General features: G+C 35.6%; 1 protein-coding gene across 1 annotated transcript in view; it reads left to right on the top strand.

The window, feature by feature from the left end:
- The window catches only part of Axdnd1 (axonemal dynein light chain domain containing 1), a 156,474-nt gene that overhangs the window by 82,306 nt on the left and 53,045 nt on the right, over positions 1-21,123 (top strand). The window lies entirely within an intron of this gene.

The following is a 21,123-nucleotide window of genomic DNA, read 5'->3' as shown; positions in this document are numbered from 1 at the left end:
TGTTATGTGATGATATACTTTTTGCTATTTTTTTCTTAAAGTTATTTTTGCCTTTGAATCTTGACAACATACAGTTGGATCAGTGTTTTTTAATGCAGTCTGACAATCTCTGCCATTTGATTAATTACTAAATCAATTTCTATTTAAGATTAAGATTTGGAGCCTGAAGTCACTTAGGGTGCTATCGTTAGAAAGAATTAGTTGTGGGACCCTGGTTAGTTCTTGAGATAGTTGCTCCAAAGTAACAAGCATGATTCCTCCGTGATATCTGGTTTTTTGTCTTACCATGCATTCCTGTCACTTTGATGCCATCCATAAAGAGGTCTTTCAAGAGCTGAGAAATCTTGCCGTATTCTCAAGCTACCAAAACTATGAGCCAAATAAACCTCTTTATAAGTTAATCCATCTCTGGTATTTTGTTATAGCTGTGGAAAATGGAATAATACAGAAAATTGATATCAAGAAGTAGAGTTGTCGTTATACCTATGGAAGTTGCAACTGTTATAGTTCATGTGTAGATGAGCCTCATGTGCCCATAGGTGGGGCTTTTGAAAGATGATTGCATTATGGGGGTACTATAGGTAAATGTGATGTTAGCAGATTGGGTGTGGTCAGGAGAGGCAGGTCTCTGAGGATGTGACCTGGGAGGGAGCCCCTTCCTTCTCTCTCTGCTTTCTAGCTGCCATGATGTGATGAACTTTCTTCTACGCAGGTCCTTCTACCATGCTGCCAACCATGCAAGACTGAAACCTCAAAGTGAGCCAAAATAAAACTCTCCTCTTTTAAATTGTGGATGCTAGATATACTGGCTGCCTACGTGACTTCCTGAACATATGGTTTAGAAGCCTTTGGAACTGGTTTTCAGGAGGAATTTGAAAAGGCTTGGAAATGCTATAACCCAAGCTTGATGAGAGATTCTAGTCAGAGCCCAAAAGATTAGAATGCTGATAAAAATGCAAATAGTAAATACCAAGCTCAAGAGGTTTTATCTGGGAATAAGGATTCTGTAGACACCTGGATTTGAGACCATGCATGTTACATTGTGGCAGAAAATTTGACTACATTTTGCTCATGTCTTGAAACTGAGATTAAGGGTAACAGACTAGTTATTCTGTTTAGGCTCTGAGTAACACGTTGGCCATTTTTTAAAAACCATGATACACAGTAACAACCATTGTTATTCTGTAATTATTTTTTATGAAATTTTGGTTTTTATAGACATAAGGAGAGTGTTTTGACTATTTTCTTTATTAATATTTATCTGTATTTCATCAAAATAAATAACTAAAAAATTAAAAATTAAAGCGCTAAAAAAAGTCTAGTGGAGTAAATTTTAACACAGTCCAGCATTCAGGCAATGGTGAGTTTTAGCCATGTTTGCACTACAAATTAGAAGGAAGAACCCATTTAAAAGTTCTCAGTTTTGACAGAAAGGAAGTGTCTATAAGGAGGAAACATAGGGAAACTTGGTTGCTAAAATGGTTAGTATTAAAAAGAAGCCAAGTACTTTTCATCAAGACAATAAGAAAGATGCACATCCTTGATGAACATAGATATAAAAATTGTTACAGGAATACTAGCAAATCAATCCAACAAACACATAAAGAAGATTAGGGAATCAAGTTCAGTAGCACACACCTATAGTCCCAGGTATTTGGGAAGGTGATGCAGGAGGACTGCCTGAACCCAAGAGTGTGAGGCTGGTATGGTTAATAATAATGACACCTTATATCTTACTTATTATAATTCAGTGGGATTCATCCTAATTGTGTAAGGATGACTCAATATACACAAATAAGTAAATATGATACACCATATCAGCAGCATGAAAGCCAAAATTCTTATGATCATCTCAAAAGATGCAGAAAAAGTATTTGATGAAATTCAGCATCCCCATGATAAAAACTTTGAACAAATTAAATATTGAAGGAACATACCTTACTATAATAAAGATGATGTACAAGTCAACAGCTAATATCATACTGAATATGGAAAAGATCTTTAACAAGACAATGATGTTTACTTTCACAACTTTTATTCAGCATAATACTAGAACTCCTAGCCAGAGAAATTATGTAAGAGGAAGAAATAGTGGACATTTAAGTTGAAAAGGAGAAAGTCAAACTGTCACTGTTTGCAGATTAAATGATCTTATATATAGAAAACTCCAAAAAGACTACCAAAAGATAAAAACAACAACAAAAAAAACCAAGCAGAAATAATAAATTCAGCAAAGTTTCAGGTTAGAAAGTCAACAGAGGAAAATTAACAGCACTCTTTGGTATTAGGAACAGGAGAGAAATGATGATGTGAACGTTACTGCTTGCAGTACTGTAATGAGGCATGTGTCGTGCTGCTGCTGTGGAGACCTCCTTCAGCTGTCGATCTGTGGCAAATGAGGCCACCATTCCAAGAGCCAAAGAAAGTATAACTGGAATGCCCAAACTAAAAGACAAAATGCCACCAAGACTGATTGAATGAGATAGCTAACAATTAAATGTTGTAGGTTCAGCCACAGGTCCTGTGGAGGAGCAACGCCCAGGTCCACGTCGGCAGCTGCTGTAGTCCAAAAAAGAAATCAAGAAAACAACGTCATCGACAATTGTTACAAAAAACCATAAAATTCCTGGGAATAAGTTTAACCAAAGACACGAAAGATCTCTATAGTGAAACTGTAAAACAATTATGAAAAGGAAAAGGAAATGGAAACTATTTAATGTTCAGGGATTGGAGAACTGATAGTTAGAATGCCAAAGTGAGCCACAAAGTTGGTGTAATCTCTATCCAAATACCAATGACACCTTACAGAACGAGGGAAAGCCCAGTATTTGTGTAAAACTAAGGCTATTGCAGTTATGAACAGCATGCTACAGCATAAAAACATACACATGAATATTGATGAATGTAATAAAATAGAAAGTCTAGAAGTAAACATATTCTTCCAGACAAAGACACAACAGCAGCAACAACCAACTACAGACCAACATCCTTGATGAACATAAATGCAAAATTCCTCAATGAAATTATTTCAAGCAGCCCCATAAAAAGATCATACACTATGATCAAGTTGGTTTCACTCCAGGGATGTATGAATGGTTCAATATATTCAAATCAATGAATACAATACACCACGTATATAGAATCAAGAGTAAAAATTATACCATCATCTCTACAGACACAGGAAAAGCTTTTGACAAAACAGCAAAAATTGTGAAGAAACTAGGCAGAGAAGGATCTTATCTCAATATGACAAAGGTTATATACAGCAACCCACAGACAACACAGCATCGAATGAGGGGCTGAAGGGAGGGGAGTGGGAAGAGAAAACAGGAAGAAAATGTACCATGCACAGGTGGAAATTCCCTGTGGGGAATGTTATCACTATGTATATCTAAAATGTACCACTAAAATAAAAAAGGCAAAAAGAAACCATCCTGAATGGGGGAAAACTGGAAGCATTTCCTCTAAAATTAACAATCATCACTCCTGCTCAGTACACTCTGTAGTTCTTGAGGTTTGACCAGAACTAGTAGGTAAAATAAAAAAATAAAAAGACACAAATAGGAAAGGAAGAAGTCAAATTATCACTGTTAGCCAATGATATGATCCTTTACCTGTAAAAACTACCAGAAAATATTTACATATGATAAATTCACCAGAGTGGTGGGACACAAAATGAACACTAAAAAAAAAATCAATAGCTTTCCTGTTACCGATAATGTGGTAGCTGAGAAATCAAGAAAACCATTCCATTTACAAAAGCTTTAAAAAATACCTAGGAATAAGCCTAGCCAAAAAGGTAAAAGACTACCTCTACAGTGAAAATTATGTAACATTGAGGAAAGAAATTCAAAAATACACTAGAAGATAAAAAGACACCCCATGTTTATAGATTGGCAGAATTAATGTTATTAAAATACCCATATTACCAAAATCTATTACAGATTCAATGTAATCGTATTAAAGTACTAATGACATTATTTAATGAAATAGAAACATAATCCTAAAATATCATATGGTAGCAAAAAAGACCAGGAATAGCCTAAGCAATTCGGTAATGTTCAGAGGTAAAATAATAACTAATCTCAAAATATGCTACTACAAAGCCGTAGTAACAAAAAAGTATGTTACTAGCATGAACATAAACATAGAATAAAAGGCACAGAAACAAACCCACACAGCTATAGCTATTTGATTCTTGACACAGAGGCCCCAAAGCATGTTGAAGACACCCTCCTTAACACTGGTGCTGGGAAAGGTGAATAACTATGTGTAGAACTGAAACTATATGTTTGTATCTCACTCTGCACAAACATCAATTCAAAATGTACCCAAGACTTAAGTATAAGGCACGAAATCTTGAAACTTCTAGAGGAAAATATAGGGTACTCGAAGTCATGGGCACAGGCAAAAACTTCCTAAGTAAGACTGCAGTAGAACAAAATGTAGGGGTGAATGATACAGTTTTGTCAACATAGATAGGCTTGCTGTGCTAAACCTAACGAGCTTGAAATGAAGGCCATAGATGGCCATTGGAAGATTTCCAGTAGCAAATTGGCTTAAATTTTAGAACAGCCACTCTGACAATGTAATGGGAGATCCACTGAGGAATGGTGTATTGAAACCACTTAGGGACGTTTTGTAGGAATATACTGAGAAACGACAAGTGATTGGTGATATGGGAATGGAAATGAGGGGGAAAAAAGACATTAAAGAATATTAGGCTATGCAAATTTGAGGGTATAGACAATACATGAGAGGAGACTTCTACAGTATGCCGGTGTTCCTGATTAGGATTATACATAAATCATCCAATTCACTGAGATTATGGAATGCAGGAGTAGAAAAGATAGAGGGAGATAGTTGTGTACTTAGTAGTAGACACAATGACTTGTAGGTAGCTTTTGTACAACTAAGTGAATTTATTCAACAGGCATGTCAGGAATGTGGGAGAGAAATCTTGTATGCAAGTTGAGGAGATATCAGGACTATAAATGTTAGTTAAAGCTGTGATTTTGGATTAGATGACCTTGAGAAAATGTATATATGAGAATGGCCAAAGGCTAAGAATGGATCTCTAAACTTTTAAAGGATGACTGGTGGTATAAGAATGGTGGAAACAGAAGAAATCCCAATAGAATAGTGGCAAAAGAAGCCAGCTTTGACTGCATATCATATGTTTTGATATGTACTATCTTAATCATATTCTTCAAATATATATTTTTAGATTTTCAGGGTGGTTTCTCCCTTGACTTAGGATTGTTACTTTCCAAATATTTAAAATTTATTTTGTTGTTTCTTTGGCCTACCTCTGACTTTTGTGCCTGTTTTGTGCATGTATGTATGTGGTGATACATTTCAATTTTTTCTGCATATTTAATTTCACCAAGACATTATCAATGTTATTATGTACAGATAGTATTTGTTTAGACTTACCCACAGTTTCATGTTTTCTGTTTATCTAAGGAAGATACAAATATTCAGAAATATGACTATAAAAAAGCTGAATTTTTGCTGGCTTATAAAGGAGACAGCCTTAATGCAAAGCTCAGCCTCTCTGAGCAGAGCTACACAGGCTCACCAGCAGGACTGTTGGAGGCATGGCGTTCAGAGGCTGAAAAACTTTGAGATAACAAGAGCATTTAAGCAGTAGTTTACTTGCAGCTGTAGAAGTTAATGAGACTATTATTAACTGGCTGACTTTTAAGACTGTGCACTCAAGTAAGATTGTTGCTAATTGGCTGACATTTTGAAGTGAGGAACTATCACAGTCTGCTTTTCTCTACTCTTCCTTTTCTTCTCCCTCTTCTTCTCTTCTCTTCCTTTCTTTCCTCTGTCTGGTCTCTGTCTGTGTCTCCCTCTTTGTTTCTGTCTCTCTGTGTCTGTTTATCTGTCTCTAGTCTCTCTCTCCCTCCTTCCCCAATATTGCAGCCAAGTAACTTAAACTTTAATGACCGTATAATCTCAGATTTGGACCCCTAGTTTAAATGTCACTTGTTTCTCTTGTGCGAGAAGCCCTCAGGGTACATAGGGAGCAAAATGGAGGCTAGATATTGAGAAACAGGAAGAGTATGTTCCGATGGGAAGGGAAACGGAAGGGGGTAAGGGAAGGAAGGAAAAGAGATTTTAAAAAGAAAATGGAAAAAATAAATAAATAAATAAAAATAAAAAAGAGAATGGGAGGAAAAAAATGGAAACAACGCTTTTATAAAGGAGTAGGGGAAGAAGGGTTGATGGGAATGGTGGTGAATGGGAAAAAAAGAATTAAGATACATTATGTACAGGTACAAATTGCCATGTGAGTGTGATTGTTATGTATGGGAAGATATGCAGTAAAAGAAAACATAGAATTTCACATGTAATAAACAATTTAAGATCTTAGAACACCATGCAAAACTTCCCATTTTCTTGTATTAAGAATAGGTATAACTTTAAGACACTTTTATAGTATAAATAAACCCATAAATCATCTCATGTTTATGACTATAAGTGTAAAAAATGCAAATGAAGTAGTAAGTATATTGTAGCACAGACAGAAACAAATGCCTTTAATCAAGTAGGATGTATGAGAATGTATTGTTCACCAAGTATTGTACAGAAATACAAGGATGATTCAGCATTAGGAAATCAATAAGCATAACACACTTCACCAAAATACTGACAGAAAAAACCTGACCACATAAGAAATGTAGACACATTTGTTAAATTTTGATAGCTATTCCCAAGCTAAAGTTTAAATGAAATAGCCCTCCAAAAACCACTTAAATGCAATAGTAAAACAACTTATCAAAGCCCAATACTATCCTAAGTGGCAAAATACTAAGACTTCAAAATTCAAGTGAGAAAATAGATGAGGGTGCCTTGTGTCAATGTTTTTATGTAATATTTTTGGCAGTTCTAAGAAATGGACTAAAATAAAATAATAGATGTGAACATTAGAAAAAGCACCTCTTTGTGCTGATGATACAATTATGCACTTGGAAAACTTAGAGCTGTGAATAAAAAGATTAAAATTACTATGTTAGTTTAGAAAGGAGACTAAACCAGAAACATGCAAAAGTTAATAAATTAAAAATAAAGTGTAAAATAAATAAAAATGAAAATGGAAAAATATAATCCATTAGTGACAAAAACTATAAAACCCTCAAGGACATACTTCTAAAAAGGCAATGGTTCTATATGAACAAAATTGTGAATGCTTACAATTTATAATTCTCAAAAGTATGAATTTTCATATTTGCAATTCTCAAAAATTGTGATGCATAAGTTCAAAATTTACAACTTTTAAAAATACAAAGACTTGTAAAGTTTTTCCCTTTTTTATTAGCATGGTCTCAAGTTGCATGTATTTACCTGTAAAAAATCTCAGGTTTATCCTTCTTTATGGTTGAGTAGTACTTCATTGTATAAAAGGACCACATCTTTTTTTATCCATTCCTCAATTGATGGGCATTTGGGTTGTTTCCAAGATTTCAATATTACAAATTGTGTAATGGGTACACATGTATCACTGTGGTATAATATTTTTAATTCTTCCAGGAATATATCTAGAAAAGGAATAGCTAAGTAGAATGGGACCTCTAATCTTAGTTTTCTGAAGAATCTCCACACTGATTTCCATAGTGGTTGCACCAGTCTACACTCCCACCAACAATGGAGAAGGGTTTCCCCCCACAGCCCTGCCAGTATTTGTTATTGGTTGTTTCTGGGGTGAGGTGGAATCTCAGTGTTGTTTTAATTTGCATCTCCCAAATGACTAGTGATGTTGAACATTTTTCCTTATATTTATTTGCCAGTTGTATTTCTCCATCTGAACAGTGTGCATTCACCTCAGATGCACATTTTTGGAATGTGTCTTTGAATTTGGGGGCCCTGATATTTTTCAGTTCTTTATATGTTCTAGATATAATTCCTTTGTCTGAGGAACAACTGACTATAATTTTTCCCCCTCTGTGGATTGTCTTTTCACTTCATTGGTGATTTCTTTTGTTGTGCAAAAGCTTTTTAATAAGGTGACATCCCATTTGTTGATTCTTTATTGTATTTCCCATGTGATCTGGGTTTTTTTTCATGAAGTCTTTGCCTATATCTATGTCTTCAAGATTTCTACCTATTTTCTCTTCCAGTATATTAAGAGTTTCTGTTTTAATATTTAGGTATTTGATCCATTTTGACTTTAGTGTACTGTATAGTGATAGCCATGAGTCTAGTTTTAGTCTTTGGCATATAGAAAGCCAGCTTTCCCAGTACCATTTATTAAAGAGACTATTTTTTCTTTCAGTGAACATGTTTGGCTCCTTTGTCAAAGACAGGGTGATTTAGTGGGTTATAGTTGCATCTACATCTATTCTGTTCCGCTGATCCTCATATCTGTTTGTTTGTTTGTTTTGCCAATATCATGATGATTTTATCATAGTAGCTTTTGTATTATAATTTTAGGTTAGGGCTTGTGATGTCCCCTGACTTGCCTTTGTTGCCCAGAATTGCTTTTTGCTTTTGTAGGCCTCTTCTGGTTGCAAGTGAATTTTAGGAATGTTTTCTCTAGTTCTGTGAGGAATGTTAATGGTATTTTGATTGGGATGGCACTAAATTGGTGTAACAGTTTTGGGAATGGGGCCATTTTCATTATGTTGGTTCTTCCTATTTATGAGCAAGTGATATCTTTCCATTTCTCTATCTTCTTCAATATCCTTTTTCAGAGCACTGTAGTTTTTAATGAAAAGATCTTTTATGTCTTTTGTTAAATTCATTCCTAAGTATGTCATTTTTTAGATGCTATAGTGAAGGATGTGGTTTCCCTAATTTATTTCTCTGTGTTTATTGCTTGTGTATAGGAATGCTATTGATTTTTGAGTGTTTACTTTGTATCCAGATACATTACTGAATTTGGTTATTGGATCTATAAGTCTTTTGGTGGAGATTTTGGGATCTTCTCTGTAGAGGATCATGTCATCTGTGAATGATAATTTAACTTCTCCCTTTGCTATCCTTATTCTTTTTATTTCTTTCTCTTGTCTAATTTCTCTGGCTAATGTTTCCAAAACTATATTGAATAGGATAGATGGTAGTAGACATCCTTGTCTTTTTCTTGATTTTAGAATGAAACCTTTCAGTTTTGATCATGCATTATGAAGTTAACTATTGGTTTGCCATAGATGGCTTTTATCAGATTAAGATAAAGACCCTCTATTCCAATTTTCTGTAGGTTTTTATTATGAAGGAATGTTGGACTTTGTCAAATGCTTTTTCTGCATCTATTGAGATGATTGTGCAGTTTTGCCTTTTGTTCTGTTAATACGGTGTATTACATTTTTTCATTTGTATATGTTGAACCATCCCTGCATCCCTGGTGTGAATCTATTTGGTCACGATTCATAATCTTCTTGATGATTTGCTGCATTCTGTTTGCCAGTGTTTGCATGTGTGTTCATTAGAGAGACTGACCTGTAGTTTTCTTTTTTGATTGAGTTCTTCTCTGGTTTTGGAGTCAAAGTAATACTTGCCTCCAGAAATGATTTGGGAAGTATAACTTCCCTTTCAATTTCATTAAAGAGTTTAAGCTTTAGGGCATTAGTTCTTCTCTAAATTTCTTGTAGAATTCAACCCTGAATCCATCAAAGGCTGAGCTTTTCTTTGTTGGTCAATTTTTAATTACATGTTCAATTTCATTGCCTGGTATTAGCTTGTTTAGAATGTTTATATCTTCTTGATTTAGTCTTGACAGTTGGATTTTGTACAGGAATCTGTCCATTTCTTTTATGTTTTCCATCTTATTAGAATATATGTTCTCATAAGTATTGATGGTCTTCTAAATTTCTGTGGGATTTGTTGTGATTTCTCCCTTTTCATTCCTAATTGCTTAAGTTTGTGTTTTTCCCCATCTTTTTGATGAAGTTGGCTAATGATTTATCAATTTGATTAATTCTTTCAAAGAACCAACTATCAATTCATTGATTCTCTGTATTGTTTTTTAGTCTTAATTGCATTGATTTATGCTTTTATTTTTATAATTTCGTCCTTTAGATGAGCTTTGGGTTTTATTTGTTCCTTTTTTCCTAGAAGTTCAAGGTTCAACATTAGGTTATTTGAGCTTGTAGTGTTTTCCTGATGTGAGAATTTATTACTATAAATTTCCCTCTTAAGACTGCTTTCATGGTATCCCATAAGTTTCAATATGTTGTATTGAAACTGTCATTTAATTGTATATACTGTGTAATTTAATGTTTACTTTCCTCTGTGACCCATTGGTTGTTTGAAAATGTGTTTTTAAATTTCCATGTCTTCTTGTAGTTTTTGTGATTTCTTTTGTTGTTGATTTCCAGTTTCATTGTGTGATGGTCAGATAGTGTTCAAGGCATTATTTCAATCCTCTAGTTTATTTAAACATGTTTTGTGGACTCGTATGATGTGGTCCATTTTTGGAAAATGTCTCACGCGCAGCTGAGAAGAATGTGTATTCTGATGTTCAGGGATGAAACACTGTAGACATCTACCAAGTCTGTTTGTTCCTAGGCTTAGTTTAATTCTGATATTTATTTGATTTTTTTGTCTGGCTGACCTGTCTGTTTGTGAGAGTGGGATATTATGGTCCTCCACTACAATTGTGTTACTGCTTCTTTGTTTATTCATGTCTTTTAAACACCTTCATTCAATCTATTGTATATACTTTCAATGGAGGTTTTTTTGTTTGGTTTGGTTTGGTTTGGTACCAGGAATTAAACTCACGACCTCGTGCTTGCAAGGAAGGTGTTTGTGCCGCTGAGCTAAATCCTCAGCCCTCAATGGAGTTTTTAATCTCTTGGACTTCTGTTTGGATCTGTCATTGATTCCATGTCTGGATGTTGGGAATTCATGGATTCCATCATTTTTCTAACCTCCTCTATATTTTTAATCTCTGCTTTAATTTCTTTTATTCTGATTGTCTTTTTGGGGGTACCTTAGATATTATTTTTTCTATGGCCTCTTCCATTTGTTTTTTCACTTCTGCTGCTATCCTTTCAGAGTTCCAGTGGTCGGCTTCTGATTTCCTCTATCTCTTTGTGCTCTGGACCTGTCCTGAGTAGGTTGAGCATCTGGGGTTACATTTTGCTCCTTCTTCTTGTCATTTTCTATTTTTTATTTTATTTTGTTTCCTGTCTTGATGCTTGTAGATTTCTTTTGTTAGATAACTTTATCCCTGGTGTTGAGGCTTTCCTAGGTGATGTCTGTTCCTCAAGGATGTCTTCTAGATATAGGTGTTTCTTGGTCTTTCTGTCTATCTCAAGACTGTACCTTCCCAGTATATTAAAAATGTGGTAGGGCTGGGGATTTAGGTCAGAGGCACAAGTACCAGCCTGGAAGTGCAAAGTTGTAAGTTCAATCTCCAGTACAAAAAAATAAATAAATAAAAGAATGTGGAGTTGCTGTCTTTTTGACTCAAGGTCCATTGCTTTGGTACTAGACTATGGTGATGGGTTTGGCCCCTTGCAATCTCAGTGTTGTCATATGGGGGAGAAAAAACTGATTATAATAGGTATGGCAGGCTACCTGCTCAGGACTCCTTCTGTCTCTCTTCAGACAGAAGCTTTCTGTCTGAGAAATATATTCTGCTCTTAACCTCCATTGTTCCTAAAATTCATTCTTCAATTTTAGAGAACATGAGCTCATACTGGACATAGTAAGTTGGGAGTTTCATTCCCTGATATCATTTGGAGGTTCCACCGAAGATGGATGGAGACTTAAAGCTGTCCCCATACCCAAGATATAAATGTGTGGTGTCATTTGAGAAATGCAAATTAAAACAGCATTGAGATTTCATCTCACCTCAGAAAGAATAGCTGCCATCAAGAAATAAACTGATAACAAATGCTGGTGAGGCTGTGGGAAGAAAGGAACACCGTTCCACTGTTGGTGGGAATGTAGACTGGTACAGCCCCTACAGAAATCAGTATAGAGATTTCTCAGAAGACTAGGATTGGAAGTTCCATTTAATCCAGCTGTTCCCCTCCTGGGTATTTTCCCAGAAAAACTGAAAAGGTCATGTCACAGTGATATATGTGCACCCATGGTCATAGCAGCCCAATTTGTAATAGCTAAATCTTGGAAACAACCAAAATGCCCATCAATTGCAGAGTGGATGAAAAAGACGTGGTATTTTTATACAGTGGAATATTACTCAGCTATAAAAAGGCTGATCTTGAGGTCTTCATATGTAAATTGAGGCAACTTGAGACTATCCTCATAAGTAAAATAAGAATCATATTTATAAATACCACATTGTGTGTCTAGTGTAAAAAGTAATAAGAAATGTAGGGGTAATAAAACCCAGAATGTGTAATTACTATTGTAAAAAAAGAGAGGAAAAGAAAGTGCTGTAAAGGATATAACTGCATGTATGTTTAAGTGTGTAGGATTGATAACCTGTATTACTAAGTTTTTGTTGGATTATTGAACAGAACTGTTTGTAGTCTCACTGTTTGAATGTCCACTTTGTATGCTTTAATTTTGTACCTTGAACAACTATTTCTGAGAAGACAATATGTAACTTATCAACTAGTGATTTCTTACTGTTTATTTGTTTTTGAAATTCTGTATTATTTCCTCCCTTTTTCTGTTTTGCTTTTTTTCTCTTTAAATAAAATTTTTAAAAAATGATAAGTATGGCATTCTGGTAAAAGTAGTACAGTTAGCAATAACAATAGACCCAAGCACAGCCTGATACCTTTAACCATAGGAGCAAGTTCTATATTCATATAATGTAATCCAATTTATGCCAGGAAATTGTGTGCAATGTTTTCCCACTTAGTAGAGTGATATTATCCTGTCAAGTGTGTGGGTTAGAGGTAGAGGCTTGGATGGAGAAGTGGATGGAATTAAATATAGTAGGAGCAAATTTGGTGGGCAAAGAATGATCATCCAACTTTTTGGCAGTTGTAGGATACAAGAGAGAAGGATTGGAAGAGAACGCCTGGGAGTATTGAAGTGAACCAGAAAGGGAAAGACAGTGTTTACCCACATGAAAGTCTCATAAAAATCAAGTGAGGTACTTGATAAAAGAAAGGAAGTGGACAAGTAGAATAATACAAAGGAAAGTTTAGTCATTTAAATCATGAACAAGAAGGAAAAAAAGGTTAAAAATAGAAGAAAAAGAAACAGAAGTAAAAAAAAGAGAAAAAACAGAAAACAAAAATAATCACACAGAAAAAAAGGAACAAACATACAAAAAGAAAAACAAAATGGGAAACAATGGAGACAAAAAGAGAAAAATACAAACAACAACAGAAAATCAAAATAAATAGCAAGATGAAACACAGTAACTCAATAGACTAACAAGAGGAAAACCTATCAGACAGAGAAAAATAAAAGTGATTCCTCTAATGTCTGCAGTTCTGTGGTAGGCCCAAGTCTGACCCCAGAATGTGTACTGTAGCCAAAGTTGCTGGTAAATTTGTGCTGGATTTGGGTCTGATCTTTGTCTCTGGGTTGGGGATGGGGTTAATTTTCTATGGCTGGAGTTCTATCTGGCCATTTAAAAAAAGAAAAGAGAGAAGAAGAAGAAAATAGGGAAAGGAAAAGAAGGCAGCACTGCCCACCGACTTTTATTCCATGTGTCTTGTCCCCAAGCACAAATCTGGTTCACCTAACTTATCACCTGCTGGCTCATACTGTTACTGTTGCTTTGGACTTTTCTGTGCCGCTAGTCCTATCCTGTGCGTTCTTTCTGTGTCACTGGCTTCCCTGCTGATCTCTGGTCCCTGAGTCTTAGCAATGGCCAGAGAATGGAGGTGGTTTGGAATTTACTTCCTGCCTGTCACTGCAGCTCTGAGTCAATCCAGATTTTGATGTGTTATACTTCACTGTCATTGATTCTAAGAGCTTTTATACTTTTTTCCTAATTTCTTCTGTGGTTCATTGATTACCCAATAATGTGTTATTTAATTTCCATGTGTGCGCATAGTTTCTGTGATTTTTTTTCTGTTGCTTTCTAGGCTCATTATGCTAAGATCTGGTAGTAGGCAGGGAATTATTTCAGCAATGTACTTATTGAAGCATAATTTATGGCCTAATACATAGTCTATTTGGAAGAAGATCCATATGCTGCTAAGAAAAATGTGTATCCCATTGTTGGGCGAAGCCCTGTAGATATTTATTAAGTCCATTTTTTTTCCAGTGATGTGGCTTAACTCTGATATTTCTTTGCTGATTTTTTTCATCCTTGTGAACTAATTGTGAGAGTGGGGTACTGAAGTCCCCCATTATTATTGCATTGACGTCTATCTGTCCTTTTATGTCCATTCGTTTTGTTTTATAAAGTTGGGGGCACTGACATTTGGTGCATAGATATGTGTAGTAGTTGTCTCTTTCTGTTGAGTTGTTCTCATTACCAGTAGGTAGTGACCATTATTGTCTCTTCTGATCAGTGTTGACTTGAAGTCTGTTGTATCTGAAAATAAGATACTTATTCTTGCTTGGTTTTTGCCTCTAGTTGAAGGGAGTATCGTTTGCCATCCTTTCTCTTTCGGTCTATGTGCTTCATTTTGGTATTACTTGTCAGGATCCTGTAGACAGTATTTAGCTGCCTTTTGTTTTTTGATCTAGTATGCAAGTCTGTGCCTTTTGATTGGGGAGTTGAGACCGCGGACATTGAGGGTTATTGTTTTCAGCTGTTTACTGAAGCCTGTCATTGCATTGTTTTTCTAGTGGGGGTTACTTTTTTTTGTTTTGTTAGACTCTCAGTTAGATGTGTATCTTACTTCAGGCTTTTTAATGCTGGTGGCCTCCCTGCTTCTGTCCAGGATTCTCATAACTATTTTCTGTACTCCTGAATTAGTGGTCATGTTTTTCTTTAGAATTTCTTTGCTATAAAAATCTTTAATTCTTATCAATTTGAAGATTAATTTTGCAGGATATAAAAGTCTAAATTGATAATTTTTTCCTTCCAGAGCTTAACAACTTCAAGTTATCTAGTCTTTAAGAAAAACCCTATAGATAATGTGCGTCCATTTGTGCTAAGGTATATGCTGTCACTCTGATATGCTTGCCCTGGTACTTGTTGTTTTTCTCTAACAGCTATTACTCTTCTCTCCTTTTGTGATTTTCCGAAATTCTGATTGTGATGTGAAAAGATTTTTTTCTGGTCCTGGCTATTTGGGGTTTTGTATGTCTTGTACTTGCATATTGCTCCTTCTCTGGATTTGAAATTTTTTTCTGCTTTTATCAGTGAATAAATTTCTTATCCCTTCTGAGTTATCAACTAATTTTCTCTTATTTCTATAATTCTGAAGGTCTTTTTAGTTATCTAGCAATTGTTGAATCCATCTTGCATGGTATTCTGTTGTTTTTAGGTATCACTGAGCTTGTGATTCACATTCGCCTTGTCTTGTATTTCTGATGCTCTGCCCTCACGTTGGACAAATCTGCTACCCATGCTTTTCACTGAGGTTTTCATATCTTCCATTTCTGCTTGCTTTCTTTTAACAATTTCTTATTCTTTACCAACATGGTTGTTTATATCTTGTGTTGTCTTCACTCATTTAGTTTATTGTTTGTTTCTTGTTTAAGCTTATTGAACATTTAATTGGTAAAATCTTTATCTCTTTAATTAAATCCTCTTTTGAGCTTGTTAAACATCTTATTCATTTACATATGTAGTCCTTCTTTTACCTTCTCAAATATTTTGACCTTTTCAGTTTTTGAGTTGTCTATAGCTTCCTATACTTTGGCATCTGTAAGATGAACTTTTGTGGGGACTTTGGGGTTTTCAAAGGCATCTGTTTCCTTGATTTCTCATGTTTCTATTGTTTTTGAGCTATGGGTTGAAGATCAGTATGGAGGGGAAACTCTGTCCCTAAAAGATCTGTTTAATTATTCTGTGTCTCACAGTGAAGTGTTCTTATGTTTGGTTCTGTTTTGGTGTTTATACCCCTCTTTGCCCTCTATGTAATATTTGAGAGTCTTCTCAGTGTGCCGCCTTCTTCTGGGGACTTGATCCTCAGCACCTTAAGTATGATGTTTACACCAAGATTTGAATGTGGAAGGGTGCTTCAGGCCTAGGAAGGCTGCTGATGGTAAAGGCCTAGCACGAAAAGAGCTGTCAAGAAGGTAGTCGCATCAGTGGATCCTCACAAAGTATATAGAGCCAGAGCCACTAAGCTAGCAAACTACTAGAGAGCACTACTAGAGAGCACTACCAAAGACACTGGTAGGAAAGGCATTCGAAAGTTGCCCGCACACCAGTAATGATGTGAAAAAATAGGAGACTGTTTTAAAGTTAATTTAAAATTAATTTAAAAGTACTGCATAGAATAAGATAGTATTAATACAACAAAAAGAAATGCTCATTACAGAAAACACTGCTCTACAGGAATTTTTGCCATGTTTGTAGGAAATTCCATTTTATCTTTCAATGCCCAGAAGCACTCAGCAATCACCTGAGGCTGACAAGACATTCACTAAGCACAAGAGAAAGGACTTTTTTCCAAACAAGAAATCCTCTGCCTCTCAGACGCATGTCCTGTGAGCTTGTTGCAGTTTCTGTTCCTGAAGCTTGTAGTCCCAAAGCCACTTTGTGGAAATGTAAAATGCCACCAGAATAAGTGTTTTCCCCCTTCTAAGAATAAACAAAAATGACCATGCTCATGTTGATACTTGTGCATTCGAGTATCTTTTGAATGAATAAAGAAGAAAGGGACTGATACAGAAGGAAATAAATGCTCATGCAGCTGTTCAAGGCAAGTGTGAGAAGGACTTTCACTGTCGTGTCAGCAGAACTATAAACCATCACTAACCAGGGTGCTAATTGGGCAGAAAAAACTAATTTATGAGCAGAATAGAGTCTAAAAATAAATACCAATGTAAATGAGATTGCATTTCACCAACTTGCTGAGGGGATCACTTAATAGTGTTTGCACACATAGCTCCATTTTTATACAATAAAATTTGTAAGAAATTTGAGCTTGAATACAAAAAATCTGACAAATAGTTAAACTCTATAGTATTTAAGAGGTTTTACAAGTTAATAAGGGAAAGATGAACATGTCCAATATAAAAATAGGAAAAACATGTTAAGAATTCACAGAGGACCAAACACAAGTGACATCAAAGAAAAAAAAAGAGTAATAGGTAGAGTAATGGTCTCCCAAAGATGTCTTAACCCTCAGACCCTGTGAAAATATTACCTTAAATATCAAAATAAGTTTTGTAGACATGAGTAAGTCAAGGCTCTGAGGGGTGGAGAGAATCCTGCACCATCAAGGTGGACCCAGCCTAACCCTCCAGCTGAGGAGGGCAGAAGAGACAGTGCTATAGAGTAGCAGAGAGAAGCAGCACTGCGAATTTGTTGTTTTAAGTGCCTAAATTTGTGATACCTTCTTGAAGCAGCCTAGTAAACTAGGGCAGACAAAAAAACTGCTGGTGTTCTGTAATAGTTTGGGGAATGCAAATTAAATTGGCAGTAAGACAGCATTATAAACTGGAGTAAAGAAATACGTTGATGGTGGTGAAGGTGGAGGGTGAAGAATAATATACAAATACAGCTAAAGGGAAGGTGAGAGGCTTGAGCCGTTAGGGGAGGCACCAGGTAAATCAGTTACAGTCAAATGCATGTGCTCTTGGACTGCGACTTAGGAACACTGGTGGTTGGTGCTAAAAGCAGGAGTGTTAGGGCAGCCTGTCAGCAGTGGCAAAGCCCCGCACACCGAACAATGCTCGTCCGTGGAGAGTAACAACTGAGGCATAAAGGAGGACACTAGTTCTTAAAAGACTCAGTGAAGCTCTATCAGCAGGGTTGATGAGGTTTCCCCATTGTGTGGGTGAGTTAGTAAAGGAGAGTCAGAAAAGAGGTTCATTGCCTTAAAATTTAGTAGAATGCATTTTAACCATCTTTTGATATTTTTGTTTTAAACAGGGTCTCACTATGTAGTTCAGGCTGGTCTTAATTCACTGTGTAGTGTAGGCTGGCCTCAAATTCCCAGTGATCTTCCTGCCTCGGCCTCCAGAGTGTTGGCATTACAGGAATGGACCATTGTGCCTGACTCCATTTTAACCATTTTAAATGTGTAGTCCATACACTAAATACATTCATGTTATAAAATCATAATTTGTGCTGTGAAGTTTCAGTTATGATAAAAACACATACAATTGGGGATTTGACTCAGTGGCATAAGTGCCTGCCTGGCAAGTGTAAGATTGTGAGTTTGATTCCCAGTATAAAAAAAAAAAAATATATATATATATATATATATATATATATATATATATGTAATTTCTATCTTAACTGTTTTTAGTATGCCATTTAGTAGTGTTAAGTTTATATTCTTGTTCAACAGATCTCCAGGACATTTTCATTTTGCAAATCTAAAACTCTATACTGTTGGGGATTTTGCTCAGCAGCATAAGCGCCTGCCTAGCAAGCATGAGGTTGTGAGTTTGATCCCCACTACCAAATAAGTAAATAAATAAAATAAAAATTTGAACAACTCTATACCCATTAAATGACTCATTTTTCCTTCCCTCCAGTTCCTGGCAATCATCACTCCAGTCTGTGTTTGCATGAATTTAATTAAGATACAGTGGAAGATACCTCTGGATAAATGGAATCATATTTTTGTTTGGATAATGGCTTTTTTTTTCCTGTCTTTTTCATTTTTATCGGTACCAGGGATCGAATTCACGACTGCCTGCTTGCAAGGCAGGTGCTTATGCTGCTGAGCTAAATCCCCATCCCTGATAATGGCTTATTTCACTTAGGACAAAGTCCTCCAAGTTCCTTCATGTTACAGCATACGTAATACAGGACTCCTATCAAAAACTGAATAATACTCTATTATATATTTTTTACACACACTCTTCATGCATTTCATGATGAGTGGACACCAGGGTTGCCTCCACCTCATAGCTATTGTGAACAAGGTTTCTATAAATGTGAGTGCACAAGTATTGCTTTCCATCCTTTGGGGTGTAGATTCATATGTGGGATCCTGGGTTACATGACAATTCTATTTTCAATTCTGTGAGGAACCGTGACATTGCCTTCTATAGCACCTCACAGCCCCACTTGCAGTGTACAAGCCACCAACCTCTCTGCATTCTTGCTAACACCAGCTGTTTCTCTTTTTGAGAACAGCCATCCTATTGGCTGTGTAGTGATATCCTACTGTGACTTTGATTTGCATCTGTCTAATGATTAGCAATGTCCTAATGACTTATGAATAACATGTCTACATAATATGGTCACACAGGTTTATGGAGAAAATAGAGAAAGGATACATCAGACTTGCATGTGGACTTCACTGTGAAGGTGGGGCTAAAGTGAGAAAGAGGTTGAAAAGAAAATTGGGACACCATGGAAAAGGAGAATAAATGGACTAGTGCAAAGTAAATAAATATGTAAAGTACGGACATTCGTACATTTATGTACAAGCAAATGTGTATTTGTGCATTAAAAAGTAAATAAAAGTATGTGTCTATGGTCTGCAGCTCAAAAACCACAAAATTGAGACGGAAAAGACAGTCAAAACAGGAGATTTGAAGGTGTCGTGGATAAGCTGGTTTTCAGAGGCATGTGTGCTCATCAGAAACCGTCCCTGATTGATTGGATGGGGTTTAGTCCTGATTTGGTGATTACTTGTTCATGGCTGATGCCCTGGTTAAAGAATTACCAATCTTTTCTTTCCGTGAATTTGGAGATTAAGAGCTTTTGTGCTCATATTGCTGCCTTCCTGTCTTTGTGTGGGCCTATCTTTTCTTTTTCTCTAAAGATTTCTCTGGCATTTCTCACAATGGTGGGTCTATTGGATGACTTCTCTTAGTTTTATTTTCCTTTTTATTTAAAAGTTATTTTATTTATGCATATGACTCTAATTTGGCAGCAGTTTTCTTTCCGTGCTTTATCTAATTGGCTACTAAGTATCTACTGAATTCCTAATTTCAATTATTGTATTTCTTAGTCCTAGATTTTATCAACTTTTAGAATTTTAGCTGTTTGCCAACATTTTCCATCATGTAATTTGGTGGCTTCTTTTTTATTGCTGTGAAGGATTGAACTGAGGGCTCCATGCATAAGTGTTCTATCACTGAACCATAACTTCAAAGTTTTGTTGCAATTTAAGTACATGTCTGATACTTGGATAATATGTGGTTTTCCTACAGGACTTTTTTATTGTCTGTGTTTTGTTATGGTTTTGAGCCAATTCTTTTTGCATGCCTTTTCTTCATTGAATGATAGACATTCTATGCGAAAAGCTCTAGACTTAATTTGAGATTCTAGATGATATATTCCACAAGAATAACTTTTTAAACTTTTTCTTCAGGCAAGTCTCTTAGGATAGTGGCAGAATAACAGCTTAATTCAAGCAGGAATGGAGAGGCTTCATGCTTAGTGAGGGCCACTTCTCCTATTCTCCCCTTATCCTTAAGGTATAGTGAATTTCAGGAATTCAGAGTCCTTGTACAAGCCTGGGGTGTTTACCAGGGTCTCTGTTCCTCAGCAGATTCTGAACTTCAGTTTTATCCACCTCTTGCCATAATTCCCTACCTTCCCATGAGAGATATTGGAAATCCTTCTTCCTAAACCTATTAAAGCCATTAAAAATCCACTAAAGCACTTTTATTCACTATGTCATGTATTCTTTATGAATCATTCGTATTAAAGAGTTCCAGGCAATCCTTATCTGCTGATGATCATTGTTCAGTGTAAAACTACTCTGAATGGAAAAACACAATTATAATTTTGCACAGTAATACAGTTTTAGATAAAATGATGATTCATATCCATAAGCTTATATAGTAAAAAATGAGGTAGCAATGGTTTAAAATGGATGAAGTCAAATTATTAATGGTAGTGAAATTAACAGGTCATTTTGAATATTCCTAAAAGATCAAGTTTACTAATGAATATCATGAAAATATTTTCATTAAAGGTAAGAAAAATAGTTGATTTTGAAATTATACTTTAAAACTCTAAGAAGAGAGCATTTTAATTTATTTTGAAAATGAGATGAGACAAACAGAGGGTATATTTTCTGGGCTCTAACTGTGAATCAGTCTACTATATCAACATTAGGATCTAAACTCAGTCTTTGTTATAGACTAAAAACTGTAAAATTTATGAAAGTTGACCAATAACTTCAAATAACTAGGGGTTTT

Source organism: Cavia porcellus, unplaced genomic scaffold, assembly GCF_034190915.1.
Source record: "Cavia porcellus strain 051 isolate PalLab524CR breed Dunkin Hartley unplaced genomic scaffold, mCavPor4.1 scaffold_29, whole genome shotgun sequence".
NCBI lineage: Eukaryota > Metazoa > Chordata > Mammalia > Rodentia > Caviidae > Cavia > Cavia porcellus.
The sequence above is the reverse complement of the archived record's forward strand: the minus strand, read 5'-3'. Positions and strand labels throughout refer to the sequence as shown.